The sequence below is a fragment of the Dryobates pubescens genome, chromosome 21 (assembly GCF_014839835.1).
Source record: "Dryobates pubescens isolate bDryPub1 chromosome 21, bDryPub1.pri, whole genome shotgun sequence".
In the NCBI taxonomy this organism is placed as follows: Eukaryota; Metazoa; Chordata; class Aves; order Piciformes; family Picidae; genus Dryobates; species Dryobates pubescens.
In genome coordinates this window covers 9886354-9908408 of record NC_071632.1, presented here as the reverse complement: position 1 = coordinate 9908408, position 22055 = coordinate 9886354, and the positions used below count along the sequence as shown (strand labels likewise).

At 42.8% G+C, this 22055-nt stretch overlaps 1 protein-coding gene across 3 annotated transcripts in view; it reads left to right on the top strand.

Moving 5' to 3' along the window:
- SVIL (supervillin) overlaps nucleotides 1-22055 on the top strand; it is a 137191-nt gene that overhangs the window by 25773 nt on the left and 89363 nt on the right. The window contains exon 2 of one of the 3 annotated variants that reach the window (XM_054171444.1): nucleotides 3457-3546. The exons of the other annotated variants lie outside the window; for them this stretch is intronic. The gene's annotated coding sequence lies outside the window, so the exon portion shown is untranslated. The remainder of the gene's footprint in view (nucleotides 1-3456; nucleotides 3547-22055) is intronic. 3 annotated transcript variants of the gene reach the window in all.

Here is a 22055-nt window from a genome sequence, read left to right as displayed (position 1 = left end):
TTATCTGTACCCAGAAGAAGCTTTTCCTTAAAAATAAATAAATATTTGTTTTTAAAGTTTTATTATTGTATTTATTATTCCAGCTCTGGAGCCCTCAACATATGAAGGACATGGACCAGATGGAGCAGGTCCAAAGAAGGGCCATGAAAATGGTCAGGGGGGCTGGAGCATCTCTGCTCTAGGGAAAGGCTGAAGGAGCTGGAGTTGTTCAGCCTGAAGAAGAGAAGGCTCTGAAGAGACCTAATAGCAGCCTTCCAGTATCTGAAAGGGACTACCAGAAGCTGCAGAGGGACTATTTCCAAAGGCCTGTAGTGATAAGACAAGGGATAATGGTTTGAAATTAGAGAAGAGAACATTTAGACTGGATGTTAGGAACAAGTTCTGCACCATGAGAGTGGTGGGACACCAGAAGAGGTTACTCTTCCCTGGAGATAGTCAAGTAGGCTTGACAAGTCTCTGAGCAACCTGATCTAGTGAAGGATGTCTCTGCTCACTGCAGGGGGGTTGGACTAGAGGACTTTTGGAGGTCCCTTCCAGCCCAAACCATTTTATGATTGTATGATTATCCTCCTGGATTAAAAACTATGGATCTTTGTGGCTAAGCAAAAATGATTATCCAGTTGCTCCTCCTTTTAGTTCACAATATCAAGTATCCAAATGATATTTTGATGCCTGGTCTTTCCTTCATGATGTACTGACTGATTCCAGGATCTCTCTTGTATAATAAAGCAGAGCCCATGGAAAACACAAAACCTAATCTTTGGATTGGCTTTTCCTGCTTTTGTTCTAAACTCTCAAAGTGTGAGTGTTATCAGATACAGGTTCAAGTGGCTTGCCAGGCAATTCTTAGATGAACTGGAGAAAGAGTGTGAAAAATCACAGCCAAGGTCAGGCTTTAGAAGGTTGAAATACAATTGCCAGCTCTTGCGTTCCGATTGCAGTCTCAAATGTTTCCTAATAGGTGCTCTCTATTTGTTAGCCTTTGTGTCTGTCTCATCATCTGTTCTTGCCAAAGCTTCTTGTGAGACTTCTGATGCTAACAAGGATGTGTAGAATGTAATGACATAGGTGAATGGGGGAAAAAAAGCCCCACCTTCTGTCAGGATGGTTCAACTCACACAGGATGTTCAAAGTGGCTTTAAAAAGACAGGCTTTGACAGACCTCCAGAACTGCAGCGCTGTGGTCTTCTCTTTCTCCTTCCAAGGCACAAATGTAGCCCTTGCCAAAAAAAAAGGAAAGAAAAAGAAAAAAGAAATAATGAAATGTGCTAGTGGGGTCATGGCACTGTGCACCAGGTTTAATGTGTGCTCTGCATTGCAAATGTCATTTCTTCCAGCCTCCGAAGTACTTGCCTAAAACTGTAACTGGTTTTCAAGTCCTTCTTTTTCTGTCTTTTTAAGCAGCTGATATGTAAAGAGAAAGAAGGTAGCAATAGTGAAAGTAATCAGGCAGCCCTACAGTTTGGCAAGAAGGAATTCAGAAACTGAGCATTAGGTAAGGATGAAGAAACTAGTTTATTTTTCTTTCAACTACCCTTGCTGACCATCTTTATTTTCTTCAACTTTCCTGCCAGGCTGAAGTGAGTCCCCACTTCTTAACCCTTTTGAATTGAAGGAATTCTTATTTGAGGTGAATGACAGTGGGAAATGGGAAAACAATAACATGAGGCTTAGTGTGTTCTGGGAACTTCAGGGTAGCTCCTAGCTGAAATACAAAGATAAACGTGGGTAGACCATAAAAACTGGCTTAGTTAAAATGTGGGAGCAGTTGCAGAGCATCAGGGAGAAGACTGAACTGATGGGTTGTAAGGTAGTCTTTGTTTGAAGGTTTGCATGTCTTCTAAACCCAGATTTTTTTCCCAACTGGGGCATAATTACTGTTGTACCTGGCCTTCTGTCTTTTCAATGAATTATTTTTGTTTTGACCTCTTCTCTAGATGCTGTTATTAGTGTCTGACATGTTCAGCAGCTGCAGTGGAAGCAGAGCAGTGACCTGACTGCTCTTAACAGTTGTTGCTCTGATCATGTAGGATATCATGACTTCGTTTTGTGCCTCTTAATAGGTTAAAAAAAAGGGGAGGGGGGGGGGAGTTTAAGTTTAATACAGCAGCTGTGAAAGTAGTGTATTTAACTAAAGCAGTATATTGACACCTAAAAATGTATGCAGGTTAGCTGAACCTCACCCCTTCAAGAGTGAAAATGTTGGTTTAGTTTCTAGCTGTATTACAGAAGGCTGATAATCTGTTCAGCAGCACAGACTGTTTTATGGAGGTCAGATCTGCACTGGAGAAGTCTTCACTGCTCAGTGGAAAGAAACAACTGCATTTGTGGTACAGAATAGAGCAACAAGCCTAGAGCAGTCGATTATTACTGGTTTTTATTAGTTCAGGGATTGGCATCCTTAAGGACAAGGTGGTGTTGGGATAATTCAGCTAATTTGATACATTATCCAAGTTAAGTTGTTCCAATGTGAATCTCCACATGAGATAAGCCACCTGGTAGGAAAGCAGTTAGCTTTAGGGAGAGCCAGAGATGTTTTCTGTTGGCTGGAGAGGAAAATAAAAGCAGCTGTGGTTCCAGATACGGGATCAAAACTCAGGCCAAAAGAAAGGTTTTGTCCACAGAGCTGGACTTGCTTGATTAGGTCAATTGCTCTCCACTGGGAGAGGTCTCAAGTCCTACTTCCTGATTATTGTGGCTCTAGGAAAAGAGCTGGTTCTTCTCCCAGGCAACCAGCACCAGAACAAGAGGACACAGTCTCAAGCTGCACCAGGGGAGGTTTAGGCTGGATGTTAGGAAGAAATTCTTCACAGAGAGAGTGATTTGCCAGTGGAATGGGCTGCCCAGGGAGGTGGTGGAGTCACTGTCACTGGAAGTGTCTAAGAAAAGACTAGATGAAGCACTTGGTGCCATGGTTTAGTTGATTAGATGGTGTTGGGTGATAGGCTGGACTTGATAATCTCGAAGGTCTTTTCCAAGCTGGTTAATTCTATTCTATTCTATCCACTGATGTTTAAAAGTAACGATTTGCAGGGTAGTAGGTCTTTTGAGGCGGCTGTTTTGGTGACCTTATCAAAAGTAATGCAGACTACTTTTCATGAGGTGGTTAAGGAAGGCTTGGTGTTTCTAGAGAATTTGGTAGTTCAAGAAAGTCTCATGTTAAAAGCTCAGACTGTAGTAACTGAAGGCTCTAGTTCCTTGGGGTTCGTAAAAAACTTGTAAGACCTCTCTTTTCTGCCAATATAGGCCCCATGAGTAGCTGGGCTTTGAAGAGTGCTGTTGCTTGCTGAGAAGGTCTTGTCTGTATGAATGAGCAACATAGCACAGTAAACTACTTCACTCCCTGTATTCAATCAGGTCATTGCCTTTGTGCAACTGCCTGGTAGTTCTCAGCTTGTTTTTATACTTTAGGATGTGCACTCATGCTTCTTACTCATACTGTTTTATTTCTTGTAGGAAGAAGACTGGCTTTTGGATTGTGAGCCACTTGGACATAGCAATGCAGATCTACCTAGAGGGTCAGGCCTGGATGGTTGGGATTTAAAGGTGAGCCTGTGCTGAAAAATGGATGCAGATGTGCACTGTACAGTATGGGTGGTTGGTGTTTTTCTTCCGCAGTTGTTTGTGCCAAAAAACTTATAGTAGGAGGCACACAGATTCTGCTTTATGTGCAGTAAAACACAGGGATATAATAGTTAAGACCCTGGAGTAGCCTTTAGGACCTTCTCAAAAGCTGAATCTCTTGCTGACCCAGAAATTAATTTTTGTGAGTGCTAGTTTGAGAACAGTTTGCTTGAACTTTTTGTGCCTTACTGCTCCAGAACTGTAGTACCAGACTTCTTGCAAAAGCCAAGCTTGCAGGGAATGTCACCTTATGTATTGAAAGTGGTTTGCTCTTACAATAATGCATATGCTGTGATAATGCTTCTGTGAAAATGGGCTTCGCATAGTACCTGCTGTGCTGTACCTCTGTTGTTTGGCAAGTCATGCTCCCTTTACTTGAGAATGGAAGTGTTAGAATTGACCTGGTGTCTTGTGCAGATGTCCTCAGTTGTGCTCAGAAGTGTACCAGCTCTTCACCTTCTTACCATGTTGGTAAGACTTGGGGTTTTGTTTGTTATTTTCTCCATACAGTTCCTCTCAGGCTTTGGGACTGCACTGCTTGAAGGCATACTCAAAACGTTGGATTTTTATAGTCATTAATTTGTTTGGTTGGTTGGTTTTGTTTTGTTTTCTTTACAACATTGGGAGTTTTTAGTAAGGATCTTACCTGGTGAAAAAAGGGTGAGATAGGAACAGTGCATCTCCCTTACTGCTGCATCTCTCTTCAAATTGCTAATTATTAATAAGAAAGGCAGTTTTGCCCAATGTCACTCCCAGAAGCTTAACATGCATATGGCCTGGACTGTAGCTGAATGTCCTTAGCTATTTATTATGGTCAACAAAAGAGCATCCTGGCTATATTAAGAGTTGTAAACCCTGAATGAAGCTACTAATCCATTCAGTCTGATATCCTTTCTGGCACTGCCACCTTCTCTTCAGCATTAAGGCTATTGAGCAGACTGTCTACCTTATTGCCATCTACAACTACCTGAAGGGAGGTGGGGGTTGGTCCCTTCTCCCAGGCAACCACCAACAGAACAAGAGGACACAGTCTCAAGCTGCACCAGGGGGGGTTTAGGCTGGATGTTAGGAAGAAGTTCTTCACAGAGTGATTGGCCATTGGAATGGGCTTCCCAGGTGGGTGGTGGAGTCACCATCATTGGAGGTGTTTAGGAGGAGACTGGACGAGGCACTTGGTGCCATAGTTTAATTGATTAGATGGTGTTGGGTGATAGGTTGGGCTCGATGATCTCAAAGGTCTTTTCCAACCTGGTTAATTCTAATTTCTTCCTAGTTTCCATGTGTGGGGGTGGGTGGGTTGGTTGTTTTTTAGGTTCTGAATTACTGGTACCTCTTTTCAAAGTTTTTATTACAGAAACCTACCTAATGTCAGAAATTTTCATCTTAAGGAAGGTTTTGTTGCCCCCAAATTGTGATGACTCTGCTGTTGGTGGGAGGCTGTGCAAAGCGAGAGGTCAAGAAATCTGAGAAGTGCTAAGTAAAGCTTTTGCTAATTGCTAATTTCTTTGAATTGTGGATTCTAACTTCCATTAGTGACTCTACAAATCTCAGTGTTTTGAGACTTGCAACTGACACCTCATCTAAAAACAGAAGGAGGAAGGAGAGGGAAGCACTCTGTTTATTTCAACAACCACAAGCAACACTTCCAAAATACACTTGTGGTTGTATCTCAGAGTTATGAATCTTAGGTTATCTAGCAGTGACTAACATGGTGAGACAGCAGCCTAATATGTCCATGCTTTATTTAGAAAAGGTAGTTCTTATCTGAGAGGGGGAGCACCAGGGCTTCATTCACTGTGCCTGCTGAATCCCCAAGTATATGCATCAAGTCTGTTGGCAGCTCATGCTGTGAGGTACAGAAACTCACTGCAAGTTCTTAAGGTTGTTTTTTTCAGTACAGAAACAAATTCCTCTTCCCCTCCTCTTTCTCTGCTTCGAAATACACTTTGTTAGGCTGTCCTATGGTTGATCAAAGTTGACAAAGGGTTGTGATACCTCTTGGTCAGATTTTTCATTTATTTTGTGGTGAATTTCTTTTTTTCTTATCAGTTTTACCTCACTGGAATGGGGGGTTCACAAATAGATTGTAACAGCTTCTTAATTTTTGTTTCAGGCAGCCCCTAGATGATACCAATTATTACCTTTAGGTTAAGAATGGCTTTTTTCCCCCCTCACTGCAGAGTTCAACCTGTTGAGTCCAGATGTATGTCTTCATTAAGACAGCAGTCTTTTATTGTTCTGCCTACTTAAGAATAAAGTGGAAGAGCAAATCCCACCTGGCAATCAGTTTTGGTGGTCTGTATTTTGCATGATTGGAGGGCACAGACTTTGACACAAACATGTAGGCTTATTCCCACAGACAAGATAGTGCAGCCAGACTGGGGATTACTGAAGGCTGTGGGGCTGCCCTCCCTGCCTTGCTACCTTCTCATTCATTGAGCACAGGGGAATTGTTTGCCCCTGTGGCAGTAACACCAGCTGTAATGTGTCTTAGTGAAAGAATGAACAGTTTGATCTCCCAGAAGGACAAAAAGAGCATGGTTTGGGGTTTATTGTTGTTTTGTTTGTGGTTGGTTGGTTTGTTTGGGTTTTTTTTAAAGATAAATAAAAAAAATCCTCTGTGGGTAATTTTAGGCTCTCACAGAAACTTGAATATGCTAAATGAGTGTGACTCCCTAGCTGAGCCAATAGGGGTGGCCAGGCACAGGCAACACTTTTATCCTGGGAGAGGGAGGAGGGGTGAATGAGCTGGGAGATATAAGCTGAAACAAAGCCATGCTGTCCTCCTGAGTCATTCGCATACACTGGCTGGGTAAGGCTTCCTGCTTCCTGGGACACAGAAGTGGGGCCATGATTCTGACAATGGATGCTGGTAAGCCACTTTGTATTAGATTTGAGTGAGTTTGTTTGTTTGTTTTTCTGGGTAGTCCCTCTTCCTCCCCCTCTCCCCAGCTGTAAACTGGGAAGTTGAAATGCTAAATGGATACAGGCTCACTCCAGACTGGAGTGCACTTTACCTTGTGGTACACTGCTGTTATTTCTTGACTGTTACTCTTCGAAGCTCATGTCCCATGTTGCAATGCCAAGACCTTGGTATCGTAAGTGTGCCTGTGAATTTGTACTTCTGTCTCAACAACAGAACCTGTGGTCTGAGAAGTGCTCGATGTGTCACTCTTTGATAGTAGAGGTGATAGTCTCTGGAAGGTACCTGCTAGATCCTTAATGGTTTTTGTAAAGGGCTAGCAGTGAACTTGTGTATTGGCTGTGGTTCCTTTACTGTGTGTACAGAAGTTTTGTACAGAGGGAGAATCTGCTGCATTTCTGTGGTAGTCGGTTCTCTTTGTGTGTTCAGAGCCAAGGAAGTCTGGGTGAAAAGTGCACAGGGAGAAATGTTATGTTTTAAAAGTGGTTGTGAATGTGAAATCTTTGACATATTTCCCTCTGTGCTAGGGAGAACAAATGCAAACAGTCAGATGTAGAGTGGTTTCTATAAAAGAAACAAGCAGCCCCAGTCCTGCTTCTTGAGAGGGGGTGTGTTTCCATGTCATAATTCGCATCCTTCAAATTCCACAGCAATAAAAAGACCTCAGATTTTTAAATGGCTATGGGTAGGGCATAAAGCACCAATGGTTGTGTTCTGGCAGCATGAGCATGGCTGCGCTCTCTCTTACCAGTTGCAAGCATGCCTGCTGCATTTTTAAGAGCTCTGTTGAACTTCTGTTAGCAGTTGGTTCAGCTACTTTTTTTTTTTTTCACCTCAGTGCAGAAACATAATATGACAAGTTCTGCAAGCCATGTTCAAAGTGATAAACTTACTCAGGCAGATCTTGCTGGTCTGTTTTATCTCCATGTCACATGCTCAGTTTATTCCATGCTAATGAAAAGCTCACTGTCCCCTCTGCAACTGAATTGATTTGCTTAGGCATCTGCTAGGGCCTAAAGGGAAAACTCTCTGTGGCTTCTTCCAGCTCTTTTGACTTCTCTGAGACTTCCAGAAGGTGACCCAGCTGTTTCCTTCATGACAGTTCAGAGGAGATAGCAAACCACTTCGTTTCACCCAGCCCACACTTGGTTAAGGATGTTTTGTCATCGTCTGTGTAGGCAAGATTGAAAGCAGTACCTCTTTTTGTGTTCAGTCTGTTACATGCTTTGCAAATCAGGTCAGACCCAGGCCTGTTAACGGAGATGATAAAATGTAATGCAGGCTCAGAGAGGAGTGAGCAGAATGGCATATGGCTGGCAATTTTCCATGAGGATGAGTTTTGTATTTTGATGCTTTCTCTAGAGTTATTTCTAGAGGAGCCCAGTTTTGGGCCCTTCTTAAAGCAATTTGAATACCAGGAATTAGCAATCTCTTTCTCTTGCCACTGGGACAATCAGGAGTGGTGCCTGGATGTCAGGGTAGGTGTCATGGCCACAATCATAGGAGGATGCCCTGCCAATGTTCTGGACTTACCTGCTTGTGGGAGATACAGGTCCAGGCTTTGCACACTGGACACTGTTCCTGTTTGAAGTACCAGAGTTCCTGCACTGGCCTAATTTACCTCTTTGTTTTGGAAAGTCTACCTCAGCAATAGATGGTTTAAAAAAAATAGAATCAATCTATAATTTCCATCTGCTTTGCCTGCTTGCATTTTGTGGCTTCTTTGTACTGAGAGGTGAACCATAAAGATAATGCTGCTCACTTCTGTGTCACAGGATCCAAGAGGGAACGTTTTGAAGCAGAGGGAGAGCAGGAAGAAGTTCTTCAGTATGAAGGTGATGAGACTCAGAATGAGCTGCCTAGGGAGGTTGTGGCTGCCTCCTCCCTGGGGATGTTCAATGCCAGATTGGACGAGGCCTTGAGCAGGCAAGTCTGGCTGAGAGGTGTCTCTGCTGCTGGCAGGGAGGTTGGAGTAGATGATCTCTAAGATCTTTTCCAACCCAAGACATTCTATGACCTTTTCCCACTAATTCCTCGGCAACTGCTGTGCTGTAGTAGCTCTGCTGGTAATTTTCAGAGTTACACTGATTTGCACCATTAGTAAACACATTTTGGAAGCTCCCAGATCCTAAAGTGTAGTTTTCATCTATCTTTTATTTTAAGGTGGTTTTTTTTTTTTTTTCCCTTCTGAGGAATGATTCTAACTAGCTGAAAGGAAACATTGTAATACAAGGATTTATAACTCAGTTCTAGTACTTCTCCAGTGTATTTACAGGAAAAAATATGCAAGCAATTTGGTGCCTTGTGCCTTAATATGGGACACAGATAGTTTATCTGCTTGGTTTTGCCTGCCCTCTAAAGCTGCACTTTGTGTTCTTGCAACTTCACTTATTTCAAATTGTATGTTTGCATTACAAGTCAGGGCTGATAACTTGATTTTTGGTGGGGTTGTTTTTTTAAAGGGCATCAAATTCTTAAGCTGCTTTTTCAACAGAACTTCTGCTCCTGAAGATAATTGTGAGAATGCTTCTCCATCGTGTCAGACTTTTATTACATGCATTTTGTTTGGCTGCATTTGTCTTTGCAGCTCTTTATTTCTCACAGGAACAGGACAAAAAAAGTTTGGGGGGAAGTAAGAAGGAGGGCTGCAAGCTAGAGGCTGACAGTATAATTGGATTTGAAGCAGCTACAGGCTGGGATTGTTGCAACAGCTGATTTGATCCTTCTGAGTTTCAAGAGCTATTTATGGTAGATTAGCTGTATCGAAGCTCTACTGTTCCAACCATAAAAGGTTGGTCCTATGTGAAGTTGCCACACTGCATTTGGCTTAGTCCTCTGAGGTTGCAGAGCCTATAGCTTTTTATGTGGATAAATCCAGTCATGGATGGAAACACTAAATGCAGCTCAAGGAATAACATTGTTGAGGACTTCAGATGGCAGCGAACTCTTAAAAGGAGATTTTCTCTGTTACATTTTTCTCTCTAATGTTTGGAATCAGCACTTGGATATAGCTCCTGCATATTTACTGCATTTGGTGAACGCATGCTTTTAGGAAAGCTCTGTTCTAAATTTATCAGACTTATCTGAATCATCTTGACTGCACATGTACTTGCCAGCCTTGCATGTTGATGTTTGGTAACTTTTGTGAAGTCAGTTTTCTGTTCACTTAGCGAGTGAGTGTTAGGTGCTTTGGAAAGGAATTGTAGCTGGGGTAAGAAACTTCTCTAAAACAAGAATGATGAAGTTCCTGGTTAGAGCGAGCTACACACGTTATCAGTAACTACTCTGCGAAGACTTTGACCCCTTCTGCTGCATCTGTACCTTCATTCTCTTCTCCCTTGTGTAAGGCAGACGAGTGGATTTTTAACAGGATTCTGCAGTAAGTAGCCCCTCATTCGGAGAGCTTGCACACAGTTGCTCAAAACAGTTGCTTGAAAATACTTGCAGCTTTGTCAGGTTGAAATAGGAGTGGATTTATTCCAGCCTGTGCATGCCAGTCATTCAGCCTTCCTTAAGGCGTTTTGTGATTTTATTCTTGTGGTTTTGCTTGGGGGATGAGTTCATTCTGCTATGAATGGAAAGTGCTGTTGCTGCTTGGTTTGTGTGAGAGGTGTCAGTCTGTTCTTTTTCTGCTGAAATGAGTTAACCTGAGTCACAGTGCTACAAGCAGCTCTAAGAACACTTCCGTACAAACACTACTTGTTAGCACTGATTTTTCTCTTGTGTTGAAGCAGTTCTGTAAGCAGATGTGAATACAGTTGCACTGGATAATTCTTGTTGTGTTTTGAGACTTGGGCTGTTCTGAAGCAAGCTTTCTCCAATGTTCCATTCTCTTCTTTTTAAACATTACCAGCACACCACAGGTGAAAGTTACTGGCACTTCTCTACCTTCTTTTCCTGCAGCAGTATCAGCTGTTAGAGGGGAGCACAAGGGGCAGGAGGGTGGGAGGAAGAGGTTTCTTACTTCAAGGATATTTCTAGTGTTATACTCTAATAGAGTATAGGGTCCTTGCCAAATAATGAAGTTTTCAGGCTTTCAGTTTCCCTTTCAGGAGCCAGCAGTTTAAGGCCACCTTCCTTTTTCTTTGGCTTACAAATCTGTATTTTCTTTTTGTCAAATGGATCTAGAATTTTTCTTCTGAATTATGTATACCTTGTGTTTTAACCTAGAGTATACCAGAAGACAGAAACTATCTGGAGAGTTACTGTTTAAAAGCTACTCCATCAGTTTAGGAAGAGGAATATTTTGCTGGAATAACCCCCCTATCTATTTAAGTTTGCTCACACAGACCTTGTTAGATACAGATTTAAATACTCACCTTTATTGGCCTATTTTATGGGAGATTGAATCCTGATACTTGCAGAGGCAGTGAGGAGTAGGAAAAAACCTGCCTGACCAATATCTTCCTTCAGATAGCCTGTTAATTTTCGTCTTGGATTAGCAGATGTGTACTTCAGTTTGATACCTGACATCAAAATGTTTTTGCACCCTTATCAGTAAAATTTTAATAGGTATCCTTTTTTCCTATGATCAGAATATTTTTTCTTTGCTACTTGCATTTTGAAAAGCAAGTTGACAGAAATTGCTCCACCATTTTAGCATGCCTGTGTTGTGCTCCTATAAATCTGTTAGATGTCAGTGCCTTGGAAGCCTTAAAAGAGACCATAAACGCATCAGAGGGAAGTTAGGTACCCCAGAGTCTGCACAAGAGCAGGAAGAGACTGTTAGAGCTCTTGAGTTTCAGGCTCAAATGCACTAAGAATGTAATGCAGGAAACATTTTGATTGATGAGGAGTAACAATATCAGCTCCTCTTTGTTCAGCAGATGCCTAAACTTGTTGAAACAGGTAAACTTTCTTCCCTCCTGTCTCTGGAGGATTAGCTAGTCGAGTTAAGATTTAATGTTACTGTTTCCAATGCTGCTTTATGCTGATTCTGTTAGTAAACTACATTCTTGGTAAAAACATCCAGTGGTAAGGAGGAGTTGAGCTTTCTAGGAGCTTAAATCAGAAGGGCTGTGGCTTTGTTATTGGTGCTTCTTTGCTCAATTCCTTATATTTGATAGTTTCTATGGGATAAGGGTAGTGGGGGCAGGCAGGCAGTTTTCATTTAGCCATGCCTCTATTTTTCATAGAGAGAAGAGAGATTACACTCAGAGCTCCCCCAGACTATCAGAGTGAGGAAAAGTGAAGTGTTAGTATTCACAGCAAGTCAGGGTAGACTTGAACCCTTTGTGACCCAAGGCAGTTCTAGTCAGGTCTAAGGATTCTTTTGCCCCTTTCCTGTGTGGAAAGGGTGCACCCATTATCCTGCAGGTGTCATTACGCATGCTGAGCTGAGGTTTCTCTCTTGGTTAGATTTATGTTGGTGAAGAGGTCTTTTTTTATGGCCTCAGTACACTTGTTTATGCAAAACATTATTAAGACTGTGCAGAATTTGTGGTTTGTGGGGTGGTGGTTGTGGGGGTTTTTTTAAGTGCAGCATTGTAATTTTCCTTTCTTAGAACACCTTCACAAGACCTCTTCTTGTCTGTGAAGCTTTTCATATAATGAACATAGGTGAAAATTGCACAGATTTATTTAGCTTAATTTGCCATTGGTTTAGTTCATTTCTTCCCTGGTGTGCTCCCCACTAATTAATTCCCTACTTCCCCAACTAGTCAGTTTGGCATCATGGAGAGAATAGTGTGCTCTCAAAAGAAGCAGCAGGCAAAATGCTCCCTGCTAATTAATTCATGGGTTTTGCTACTTGCCCAACTAGACAGTTTAGAGTTAACAAGCACATTGGAAAGTCCTGATTTTTAATGAGCAAAACATGTCCTAGTTGGAATCTGCCTTAAGTAGATAAGAATGCATTGGGTAACTGGTGATAAAAATGCTTCTGATGTCATTTACACGTGGTGGTGTGGTGAAGGGAGCCTTTCAGTAGAGAGGGGTAGAGCAATTATTCATTAATTATTCATTCTTTGCTAATATACTTGAAACTAGTTGATGGGATGATCTCTTTTTGCTCTCATGATACCAGTTTTCAGCATTTAAAAAGCACCAAAAAATATAGGTAAATCTAGGACTTCAAAAAACCTAGGTTAAAATAATTCACATTTTTGGGGTTGTCTCTCTTAAGGCATACAAAAAAGCACTGTGGTGAACTTGGACATGAAGCATCATTTGTGCTGATTGCAATAGTAAACTACATTCTAAAGGTGCATTTCTAAAGCAAGCTAAGGCTCCATCAGACCATTACACAGAGCATCAGAGATGTCAGGGGCTGGAAGGGACCTCTGGATATCTTTAACCCCCCTGGCAGAGCAGGGCCATAGAATTTAGCACTAGTCTCACAGGACTGCATCCAGACAGAGCCTGAAAGTCTCCAGAGAAAGAGACTCCACAACCTCTCTGGGGAGCCTGTTCTGGCACTCTGAGGTGGAACTTGCTGTGCTGTAGTTTACATCCATTGCCCCTTATCCTACACAGAGATATGTAGCTCCCAGCAGAAGTGAGCCAGTTGACACTATAACCTGCTGTGCTCTTACTGGTGAGGTGCTACAGGGAACTGGTTTCAGGTGTTAGCCCTGAGATTGCCTGCCTGCTGTGAGAAGTTAAGACTTCCCTGGAGTTAATGACTGCCAAATGGTTTATACCTGTAACACCCTTGGCAGTCAGCAAAGATCTGCAGGATTTCATTCTTGTTCCATCATATCACCCTTAGCTTTAACCAAAATGACTGTCTAGTCTCTAAATAGAACAAAGCTAGCACTGTCTCCTGTCAGCTTGCTGCAGAAGGAAGGAGGAGTAGGGATTAATGTTTTAAACCAGTTGCACCAAATGATAGAGGCAATGTGCAAGTCATATGTGCTTCACATGTGACTTTTTCAGTCTTGCTTTTTTGTGACAAGAAGCCCAGTTAATCCTCAGAGACAGCCAGAAGAACTCTTTAACTCTGAGAAAACATTTGTCCCAACTGTTTATATATTAGAGTGGAAAATGGACAATATTTCAAAGTCATTTCCCATTAAGTGCCAACCAGCCTCAAAACCAAGGTGTCATCCTACTGGAAGCAACGTTTCAGGCAGCTGTTTGCACTCCAGTGGTGACTAGGGGTTGGTAATGCTAACCCTGTAGCCACAAGTTAGCTCTGGGAGTTGAGACACCTGAGTTCACTGGGTGTCAGCCATCATAACCCCAGCCTGCCTTCAGTTTCCAACAGAGAATACATGCCAGACTTGTTAACACAGACAACAAGAGCTGAAGAACTGAGGCAACTGTTGCTCCAGCAGCCCTGGATTTCACTTTTTCTTCCTCTTTGTTGTGAAGATGAGTAGCTATTTTTTTCCACTGAGTAAAGCCAACCATGAATGAAAAAAAATTCTTACTATATTCAAACCATCCAGAGCAGGTAACTCATTTGAAAGAAACTGACTCAAAGATTCAGTGCTGGTCATTCTAAGCAACATGATTAACTCTAGAATTTGAGGGAAATTAAGCTTCCTGCATGCCTTAAACCTCCTAATTAAAGTTAGTTTATACTAAATCTGCTTTGAACAAAGCCCATGCCAGCTCCCTGATTTGCACTCAGTGAAACCTGTGTGAATTGGAACACACAACTCATCCCTTCTTTCTGAGCAGACAAGCAATCTTTAGTTCATAGCTAGAGGTTGTGTTTCAGAATGGGAAACTTAATTTTATAGCTGTAAAATGAAGTCTTTAAAGGCTGCATTACAGTTACAGGTTTAAATACCAAATTCTCAGGTTGAAGTTTCTTGTGCTTTCTCGCTCCCATTTCTTGTTACATTGTCAGTGGGGAAGCACTAGGAGAAAAACCTCTGCCTTACCAAATAGCACAGAATTCACTCTGATGATAAGAGCTCTACATGCTAAAATATTCTGATTATCAGTGCACAGGTATCGAAAGGTATGCTGCAAATGTGATTGTGGCAGGTACAATGTTGTTATGTGCAAATATTAATGGATTCATAGTTTCATAGAATGGTTTAGGTTGGAAGGGACCTTAAAAGATCATCCAGTTCCAACCCCTCTGCCATGGGCAGGGACACCTCCCACTAGCCCAGGTTGCTCAAATCCTCATCCAGCCTGGCCTTGAACACCTCCAGGGAGGGGGCATCCACAGCTTCCCTGGGCAACCTGTTCCAGTATCTCACCACCCTCACTGTAAAGAATTTCTTCATAAACTCCAGTCTAAATTTGCCCTCCTCAAGCTTCAGTCCATTCCCTCTCATCTTACCACTACAAGCCCTTGTAAAAAGTCCCATCCTGGCTTTCTTGTAGCCCCGTTCAGGTATTGGAAGGCTGCTTTAAGGTCACCCCAGAGACTTCTCTAGGCTGAACAGCCCTGACTCTCTCAGCTTGTCCCCACAGGAGAGGTTCTCCATCCCTCACATCATCTTTGTGACCTTACTCTGGACCTGCTCCATCAGTTCCATGTCCTTCTTATACTGGGAGCACCAGAACTGGATGCAGTACTCCAGGTGGGGTTTCATGAGAGCAAAGGAGCAGAATCACCTCCTTTGCTGGGAGGTGATACCATGCTTTTGATGCAGCCCAGCACACATCTGCCTTCTGGGCTGCACTAGGTTTCAAGGGATCCTCAAAGGTGATCTTGTTCAACCCCCCTGCAGTCAGCAGGGACACCTCTAACTAGATCAGACTACCCAGGGCCACATCTAGTCTCATTTTGAATGTCTCTAGGTTTGGGGCCTCAACCACATTTCTGGGCAGCCTGTTCCGGTATTTTGCCATTCTCATTGTAAAGAACTTCTTCCTTGTGTCCAACCTAAATCTACCCTGCAAATGTTGAAGTCTAGAGATACCAGCTGCTTCTGACTGCTTTAGGTCAGCTGATGGTTTGGATTGGCAGATGATCATAGTAGAAATGACAACCTCACTATAAAATACTGTTTAGGTATCCCTCTCACTTGCTCTCCTGTTCTTGGTTTGCTTCCAAACCATTCTCTCTATGTACATAGTTGGCTACCTGGCCACATAGTTTGGGGAACTGCTCTGAGAACTATTTTTTCCCCTTCTTCTCTAGCCCTGTGGGCTCCCTAGTCCTGCTCACCATGGCTGTGGCAGCATGGGTGCTGATTTACAGGCGTTGGGAAGGGTGGTATTTGAAAAGAGATGCTCAATGTGGGAGTGAGAATGAAAGACAGGTGAGCAGAGAACACTGTGTTGGCTCTGGTTAGATGGCAAGAGAAGGGACAAAGGAGAGGTAAGTTGTGTGCTGAATGGCAGAGGCTTACATACTGCCCAGGCTGGGGTGCTGGATTTAAGTAAAAATAGGGTAAGTAAAGCTAGAGCATAGTTTTGAAGTGCAGCTATGAAAGACTTACATTTGATATCACAGGAACTGTGCAGCTTGATTGAGGCTAGCACACAAGCAAGTAGTGAAACATTAAATGGATTAATGGAATTAAACCTCAGGCCAGTAATGGAGTAGACTTTTATGTGAGAGACTTGCAATTGCCTGTGATGATGTGAGGCTGAATGCAGACAATGAAATGTCATGACAACACAGCTCTGTGGAAGTAATTGTCAGGGGAGAAAAAGTGACTCCACACACATTCTTCTTGGCAGACACTTAAGATAAATCAAAGACTATTATGCTCAGTTGCCCCTGCTTGTCTTCCCGGCATCACAAGCAGCCACCCACTGCAGCTGACTTGCTCCCTGTGCAAGACTTCGGAGGGATCAAGAGAGAGGGAGAAAGCAGTGAAAGCAGCTGAGGGAGTTCAAAGATTATGGACCAGGCTTTGAGACCAAAACCTAGAGATGGTTTCAAGGAGGACCAAGGAAAGTACTGAAAGAAAAGGAGCTCCCTCATGCTTTTGTTTTTACTCTCTTGATTGGATAAATGGACTAGTTTGAACAGGATCTTTGGGTCACCTCTCTGCTAAAGAACAGACAGGGTTGATATGCTGGGATAATAGTCTAAGATTTAATCTTAGTATTGCATCATGGGATTACACCCTAGGAGGTGTAAATGACCAGTGCTCAACATGACTTTACTTACATGTCATGCACCCTGCAGTGCCCTGTTCTGCACCTTGATATTTCACTTCATAGCCTCCATTCAGTGGCTGTGACATGCAACCTGCTGCTCCACTGCTTCCACAAACCTGTATTTTTGTTTCCCCTATTAGTATGGGAACAAAACTTAAGAGAAGCCATTGCATATCCCACGACTGGTAACGGAAACACTCACTGAAATCTAACCAGGAAAGCTGATGCATCTGAGACTCATGCTTCTGCCTGCAAGGGGATGTTCTACTGTAGCTCCTGCAAGGCAGAAGGGAGTGGATCTTCCTGATGTAGAGGAATAATGTTCTCAGTTCACTGGGGGTTAAGTGTGTTCAGCAGAGTACAGTAAAACACAATGTAGTTGATGGTGCTGTTCCCATGGCCAAGCTGTACTCCCTGTGGGTGGTCTAGCCAAGCAGACAAACTCTGAATGTTTTGACATATTTACATAATTCAGGACCCTGACCCTGGTGAACAGGGATGTGTATCCTATGAGAGTACAGGATGCCAAAAAAAACTGGGCACTCAGCTTTACCCAGCCTATCATGTTTTCCCTTGTAGCTCAAAGTCCTTCCCACAACCACCTGCCAAGTGCAGCTCTTTAGTTGAAGAGTTGACAGCTCCCTGAACGTGGTTTTGTTGCAGGCTAGTGACTTAGTTTGCAAACCACTATAAATAAATAGGGGGGTGGGAGCAGAGTTTTGCAGGGCAGATTTGGTTAAGGCTTTCCCCCCCCTCTTTTGGAGCTCTTAGAAAAGCAAAACCAGAGCTTTTTAGGTCAGGGGTTCTTGTAGAAAATTATTTTAATCTTCTGTTGGTTTTAAAAATGATAACAACCCCCCCACCCCCCATTCTGCTTCTACAGGAAATCTCCCACAAGTGAAAGGTTCTCCTTCCCCCTCCACCACAAAGGACCTATCTATCCCTGTGAGGGCAATCAGACAGCTTGTGGCTTTGACAATAGGTCTTTGTGTTCTGAAGACATCACATAAACTATTCCTTCTGCTTGCCAAAAAAGGCTGGGAGAGAAAAAAAACAAGGCCAAACAGCCTGGTTTCTCTACAGAAGCAAATTAGAGATCCTGTAACTGAGCCACAGTGATGCTGTGCTTGCTGTACCCTGACCAGTGCCCAGGACCGCCCGTAGTGCAAAGCTTTTCACCAGGTTTTGGTAAGAATTCACAATTCTATTTCCAAACACCAATCTCTGGTCAAAGCTGTTAGAGGAAGCATCAAGTGAAGAACTTCAAATGCTGATTTTTCTGTAATTTTACTTATGGTGCATCCAACTTTCTGAACTGGCCAGCAGGCCATTGTATCAGTCACAGCTTTACCCTTGCCATATTTAAAATAGGGTGATGATCACATCCTTCAGAATATCTGACCTTTCTTCTTCACTGCCTGAGTTGTTGGTCTCTAATTTCCCTTCCCTTTCCCTTCAAGGATTATACCCTTTTTTATTACTTAAGTTATTCTTTATCTGCCTTTCTCTCCCCCTTTTCTGCTAACTTTGGGTATTCTGCAGGTTCCATTTGGAGACACCTTCAAATTTTGCATCAGCCAAAGGGTGCTGTGTCATTGCTTTGTAAATGCTTGGAGGAGAAACAGAAAGCACAAACTTTGCTCATTTATGATAGCTCAAATCTCTTACCATGTTTGTTCTGAAGTGGTGGCAGTGAGGGGGGGAAATCCCGGGGCTGTTTCAGTTGTTCTAAGGTAAGGTTTGATGATGCCTTCAGAAAGATCTATTAACATTCATTTTGTTAGGAAATGATAAAAGTAGTCCTGAGCTTTTTTGCTTCTCTGCTGCCAAAGGAGAAGCAAAGCCAAGGAACAGGTAAGAGAAATGACAAATGGCATTTGGCTTTGCAGTTTGCATGAATATCAGGTGGAAGCTTCTAAATAATTAACTAAAAATAGACCTGGCTTAATACATTACATGTAGCCTTAAATTTCCAGTGCCTGACAAACTGTGCTCTAAACATTTGTTGCCCAGTCCAAGTTCATCAGAGCTTTTGACCTGCCTGCACTATGAACTATTACTGAATGCTCCTTTCAGAACTGAAGCTGCTTTACATCTGGGGATGGTTGGGTCACACGTGTGAAATGCAGCCATGTCTAAGGCGATGATTTAAAGCTGCAGCACTCTCACAGCGCTGAAAAAAAACAAACAACTGCTAAGCAAAACATACACTCTGGTACAGAAGAGTTGTTTGTGCTTCTGGGTAATGGAATAATGTGTCACAAACTTTATTTGGCTGTCGTAGTGTGTGAGGTTTGCCTGACTTGTATGGCTTGCTGAAGCAAGCTGACTGCATGAAACAGTTGTCTGGGCAGACCTCATTGTGCAGAGCCCCTTGTGGTTTGGGCAGCTCTTCTCTCCTACAGGAGCAGCCTTTGAAGGACTGGTTGTTGTGTGCTTGACTTGTAATTCCAATGGCATGTAGGAGGAGAGAAACACAAGGAGCTAAGGGAAAGAAAGGTTTTATAGTGAAGAAGCAATGAGGATTGTGAAGATGCATCACATCCAGGGAAGGGATTAACAAGCAGCCTTAGGAGAAAGCATCCTTAGGAGCTGCACTTGGATGTGTGCTGCGTGTACTCATCTCTATGAAACGACATAGTTGGACCAACTGCAGGCTTGATGCACTTTCTGACAGCATAAAATTGGCTTGTAATAAATATGCTAAGGAAGCAGCAGGAATAAATGGAACCTATTTGGGAACTGACATGCCATTGGGTTTTCAAAAATCCCTGGAAGTGTTATGCTGGCAAATGAATATTCATAAACCAGGCTGTTAAAATTTTAAGAGAACCTAGAGGGGGTGATGATGTCAGACTCCACAGTTAATTATAGAGATGATCAAATTCTTGGCTAACTAGCCTGAACATACTCTTACAACAGTTTTTACACAAGTAGCAGTGAGTGACAGCATTGGATGCAGGCTCTGAATCTCTTAATATGCTCCCTGAACTGAAAGTCTACCAGTGTAGAGAAGAGGAAGTATTTACATCCAGCTACTGTGGGAATAAATTGGCTTCAAGCAGTTCAGTTGCTCATCATTTATTTTGTGCTTTTTCTTTGTGACTGAACTGGTCATAATTTCTGCCTTTCTTGCTTGCAATAAAGTACCCTGCTGGGCCAGGAAGCATGAGGTGGCCTCCTAGGAAACTGCCAGTTGTTAAATGCAATCTGTACTGCTCACTGAACTTACTATGCGGGATAGTAATACTACAGTAGCTTTACTCACTGAAGGTAGCAGTTTGGAGGATGAAGAGATTCTATTCCTCTCAAAAGAGGTATGAAAAATACCTGATTTCCACTCTGTAAAATGGCCTGAAAAAAAAAAATGCAAATATCAAAACACTCTAAATAGAATTCTGAAGGTTTGGGAGGACTTAGAAAATCATCTCAACTTGTTTTGAAATAGACATCTTGCTTCTTAAGAGGCAACTCTTCAGCAGTCAGTAAGTCCAACAGTGATGCTATCTGGCCATAAAAATGCAGAGAGTCTTAAATTCTGAAATACACTTTATCAGAAATAATGCTCCCAAGAGCTCTCACCAGCTGGAGGAGTGCAACAGGAAATTGCCAATGTCTGGTGAGATGTGCAGCAATTTTGAGAGAAGGAAAATGACTTCTTAACCTCAGCTTTCAGCAGCTCTTCTGGTAGGGTGGCTTATGAGGCAGTGTCTGCTTTTGGGAGTAAAACACAGACTGCCTTTTTGACAAGGGCCTTTGGAGCCCTCTGAGTGGGACGCATGTTTGTCACTTACCTAGTCTTGTAGTTTATGTGATTAAGTAAGCATGAGTTCTTCCACACTTGTTGCTTGAGTCCTTTTACAACAAAGGCACTTGTGCCATGGATACTATCCTGCCTCTGCCCACCTCTTCCTGCTTTAAGCTTACCAAAGATACTTTGGCCTCTCTATGTGAGATCAGGCAGGAAAAATGAAAATACTCATTTGCAAGGTGTTTTCATCATGAAGCACAAAGTTCAAGACTCTTGTGGATGAAAGCTTTTTGAATGTTACTTGCAGGCAGGCAAAGTTTTTGATTGCATCTGTACAGGAGACAGCAAGGCTACTTGCCATGGGTGGAGGAAAGGAACAGGAGCCAAACCTTCATTACAAGTCTGTCCTCTGGGAAGAAAAGCCTTGTTAAAGTCCAGGCTTCTCCTTAGCAAATTAAGTTTTTTTTCCAGTAGTATTTCCCCTTCATTCTCCTGTAGTTGCCTCATTGTTATATTGCTTTGTACTTGCTTTGCTTGTCTTGTTCAGACTTTCTAGATGGGCAGTTGGCATTTTCATGCAGACCATGTCTGGTTCAACAGAGTCTTTGACTACCCTCCCAAAGTGAGTAGTACCCACAGGCCTAAGGATAGATGCAAAGGTTTCTGTCATGGAAGCCAGATGATTCCATGAACATTGTGGTCTGCAAAGGTTGGAAGTAGAGACTGGCTTGGTGGTGATGGCTGAAGATACAGATACTTTCCTTGCTGGGTGCATTTCTTGGTGTGAGGGAAAGCAGGTTGGAGAAAAGAAATGACACACAATCTGATGTGGCACTTGAGGTCTCCTTCTCACTTGGTCTCCTTTGCTAATAATGTTCCCGAGGCTCCTGGGGGATCAGGAAGGTTTCAAGTTTTAGTTCTGGCTAAGTTTTAGTTAGTTCTGACAAGTTTTAGTTTTGCCTTCAAGTTTTAGTTCTGTCAAAGTTAACTGATCAGCAGCTATGTAAAAACAGTCTCTTCTCCCTCTCTGTGGGGATGTGATCTGCAGGAGCCCTCTTGCAGGTGAGCCTGAGCACTAACACCAGGGTGTGAGCTGCATCTTTGGTACAGGGGTGGTACCTGTTGAGAAGCTTTATGTCTAGCCATTTGTCAGCACTGCAGTTAGCAACCTGTCCCACTCTCATTCACAGCCAGTGCTGCCTATAGCACTATGCTCTCATATCTGGAGCCAGTCCTTGCTCTTGAGGAAACAGCTGCAGTCCTGAAGACAGCGCTGTGATGCAGGCAGTGAGTGTCCTGAAGTGTTGTGTGAGCTTCAAGCTGTGCGGGGCTTGTACGGAGCTCTGGTCTCTGCCTAAAAGCAGAATTCCTCTCTTTCCTTTAATGATTACTAAGCAATTACAGAGCGGGGGTTGGTTGTTTGCCTTTTCAAACTGTAAACTCCACGTTTGGTTTTTGCGGACAGGGACAGTTAGAGGAGCATATGGCTGTATTGATGGTGCAGAGCTGCCACTCATTTTGCCGAGTTGTCGTTAGTTTGCATGTGGCCAGGCAGCATTTATGAAAAAGCCCTGCCCTGCCCTGCCTGCTCCTGCATTGTTTCCAAATAAAGGCATGTCTGAAAGGGGACTTAAGCTTCCAACTGTCGGACCTTAAAGAAGAAAAGGACCTTTTTACCCATGGATTGAAAAGAGGTGATTTATCTCCAACGAACTGTTCCTTCCCCATTCGCCCCTT